Consider the following 3909-nt stretch of genomic DNA (forward strand, 5'->3'; position numbering starts at 1 on the left):
TCTGTCATTATTACGTCTGTGGATTTTGAAGGCGATCCTAACATCAGAACATTTAGCGTCTCCACTGCCAGGCAAGGACAAATTACCCACAGTGTCTTTACTCATTTGTCTTTGTGTCATACTTCTGTTGTCTTTAAAAGGTGAAATTGATATGCATTTTTTTTTCCTGCATGCAAGCAATTTGTTTTATTTCATTTCACTTATTCATTTATTGATATTAATGTTTTTACGGTGGTCTGAATGCCAGTAAAGGACAACCACAGCAAGGAAAGAGTGAACAGTGCCATAACAATACACAGCAGCACCACAGTCATGAAAAAGTGAACAATATCACAGCAACACACACCAACACCACAGCACTGAAGGAGTCAACAATACCACAACAGCACCACAGCAACACCACAACAATGAAAGCAGTCAAGAATACCACAGCAACACGCAACACCACAGCAACACCACAACAGTAAAAGCAGTCAAGAATACCACAGCAACATACAACACCACAGCAACACCACAACAATGAAAGCAGTCAAGAATACCACAGCAACACGCAACACCACAGCAACACCACAACAATGAAAACAGTCAAGAATACCACAGCAACACGCAACACCACAGCAACACCACAACAATGAAAGCAGTCAAGAATACCACAGCAACACGCAACACCACAGCAACACCACAACAGTAAAAACAGTCAAGAATACCACAGCAACACGCAACACCACACCAACACCACAACATTGAAAGAGTTAAGAATACATGTCTGTGCTTTCATAACTCTTTAACTCCTCATCCTTCCCTCTCATCACCAGTCACCCTCTAGTCTCTCCACACTCACCACCACAAACTGTCCGTCTATGCCAGGTGCACCAGGTATTGCCACACCTCATATATTTAACCCTTTCACTTTATATGACAATTAGCAATAAAACCAGACCTTCAAAGCACTTATGACATGTTAAAGTGAGTTGAAAGAATATATTTTCAAGAGTGTAGCTAGAATAATGCTCAGAGATGATTGTACGACACCAAGAAATGTTTAAGTGGTGAATAAGTAGAAGTGAAAGGGTTAACAATGTGAGAAGTAGAAAGACAGCCTGGGAATGTTAAGGAAGATAAAGTAAATAGAGTTAGACAAGAGAGTAGAGGCTTGGTCAAGTTAGAATGGTATACACGGGCAGGTGACACGAATAATTAACCACTTTATTGCTGCTGATACATCTTCCCTTCACAAAGTCAGTCTGACGTATCTGTTTTTGTTCAGCACTCATTTCTAGACATTTTAGTACGTACACAATGGGAAATTTACGGTTTTTAATCCTTTTCCTTTCTCATGGTTCCTGGAGAGACTTAGCACAGCCTTTTTTTAGTGTCATGAAGTCATGGTGAAAGGAGTGACAGAATGACAGGGTATGATAACAGATTGACAGGTTATCGTAACAGACTGACAGGTGTACTAACAGGTGACAGGGAAGACGGAGGAATAGACTGAGAGAAGAGAGATTTGGTTTGAGTTAGAGTGGTACGGACGAGCAGGTGAGATAATTAAACAGAATGATAGGGTACAGGAACAGGTGACAGGACAGACGGAGGAATAGACTGAGAGAAGAGAGGCTTGGTTAGGGTAGCTTGGTACAGCCGGGCAGCTAACAAGTGTGGGTTGTAACAGTGTTTGGAGGCTGGTGTGCGTAGGATGAGGGGAAAACTACACTCCAGCCTTGGTTATTCCCACCTCACTGATGAAAATAGAATTAATAAAACCTGCCTTTCAGTTACGTATGGCGTAGTAATTAATTAACTCGTACATTATTTGATTTAGTTCATGCAGCGGCGGGGTGTATGGCGCAGGGCTGTGTATGGCGCAGGGCTCTATACGGCGCAGACCTCAAAGCACGAGCCGTATAAATAATGAGGGCACGTTTTGATCTCCCTCGCTTGGCTTAATCACACTGGTAACCTACATTCATTTCAGTTCCCTGTAGCATGCGTGGTGTACAGCTGAGTGCCGCTGTATGCACGCAGGGAAGGTCAAGTGAGGTCACGTCTCCTCAGCCAGCGACCTTGGTCATTCTCGCTTCGTTAAAACATATTGTCAAAGTCTGGAAGCCGTGGAGTGGAGTCAGGAAGTTGATAGCCTCGTACAAACCTGTGTGTAGTTCCTCTCAACACAAGTTAACAGACTTCGCCCCAACTCCCCCCCTCTCCCTCTCCCTCCCTCTCTCCCTCTCTCTCACTTTCTCACTCACTCTCTCTCACTCTCTCTCTCACTTTCTCACTCAGTCTCTGTCTCGCCCTCCTGAGATTTCGCTTCCGGGTCAAAGTTATCGAACTTGAGGCGAAAATAATGATGAAATAACAGGGACTTCTGAAAGCGGTGAGTGAAATCACGTGCTGATGCTGGGCTGTGGCGAAGAAATGAGGCGAATAGACGAGTGCAATCTGCAGGACAAGAATAGAACATTATAGACCAAAGAGCAGAATATAATGATGAAATACCGGGATTTCATACAGTGTTGAGTGAAATTACGTGATGCTGGACTGAGGAAGGAATGGAAGTGATGAACTGACGACTGTATTCTGGAGTGAGAGGGAACATTATATAATAAGGACAGAATATTGCGATGAAGTACCAGAGTTTTCAGGCTGATGAGTGAAATTATCTATAGATGCTGGAATGGGGAAGGAATGAAAGTGATGAATAGGGAAGTGAGTTCTGGAGTTAGACAAGAGAACGTTGTGAATTGAAGAGCAGAATATGGTGATGAAATACCAGGGCTTCAGACAGTGTTGAGGAAGTCACGTGGATGACTGGTTACGAAAACCACATACAAGATGAACAGAGTGTGTTGAGGAGCGAGGCAGGAGAACGTTATAGATTAGGAAGCAAAAAATAATGATGAAATAATATGTTTTCATGCAGTGCTGAGTGAAGTCACGTGCAGACACTTAGTGGGGTTGATGGACAAGAGCGCATTCCAGAATCAAGGAAGAGAACGTTACTGGTCAGGCAACAGAAAATTATGAAATACGATGAAACAGAGATTTAGATAGTGTTGAATGAAGTCATGAGGAAACTGGATGATGAAAGGCACGGATTTGGTGAACAGAGAGTGTATTCAAGGAGCGAGAGAAGGGGAACAGGTGGATTAGGAAACATAAACTAGTGTTGAAATAGGAGCGTTTCAGACAGTGTTGAGTGAAATGATATACTGTACGTAATGCTGGGCTGTGGTAAAGGAATGAAGCTGATGAATTGAAAGTGTAGTCAAGAGTGATACTTTTTTTTTTTTTAATGTAAGAGGGGCACCGGCCAAAGCCAAAAAAAAAAAAAAAAAAAAAAAGAGAGGAAAGAAAAGAAAAAGTCCCACAGAGGTTCCAGTCCCCAAACAGAACCAGAAGTGATTGTTAAAAATGGAGGATAAGTGTATTGTCTTGAAGCCTCCCTATTGAAAGAGTTCATATCATAGGAAGGAGGAAATACAGATGCAGTTAGGGAGTTCCACAGTTTTTTGAATAATGATGAAAATAGTTTAAAATTATGAAATATGATGAAATAACAGGCTTCATAGTGCTGAGTAACATCGTGTAGACACTGGAAGGCACAGAGTTGATGAAGAGAACGGTGAAATGAGACGTTAGGAGTTGACTGGTGAACCTTTAATTACAGGGCCTGCCACGTGTAGGCCTGATGACTTCTTGCACCTTGCTTTATTTACTTATGTTCTATTGCACCGAGCTGCCTGAACGTTAGGTGAAGATAGTGATAGAAGGAAGGATTTCAGACACAACTGGAGGAACTTACCACGTCTATCTGATGCTGAGTCGTGACAGAAACAAACTTAGGACCATATTCTGAAACACTTCTGCGCTGCATCTCCATTACTTTCTAAAGGCTCTAGTTGATGT

General features: G+C 42.4%; 1 long non-coding RNA gene across 1 annotated transcript in view; it reads right to left on the reverse strand.

The window, feature by feature from the left end:
* Window positions 1-554, reverse strand: part of LOC135112337 (uncharacterized) — a 2170-nt gene extending 1616 nt beyond the window's left edge. Inside the window, exon 1 of the long non-coding RNA XR_010274274.1 lies at window positions 43-554. This is a non-coding gene — a long non-coding RNA (uncharacterized LOC135112337). The remainder of the gene's footprint in view (window positions 1-42) is intronic.
* Between the last annotated feature and the right edge of the window lie 3355 nt (window positions 555-3909).

The sequence above is a fragment of the Scylla paramamosain genome, chromosome 23 (genome assembly GCF_035594125.1).
Source record: "Scylla paramamosain isolate STU-SP2022 chromosome 23, ASM3559412v1, whole genome shotgun sequence".
NCBI classification, from domain to species: domain Eukaryota; kingdom Metazoa; phylum Arthropoda; class Malacostraca; order Decapoda; family Portunidae; genus Scylla; species Scylla paramamosain.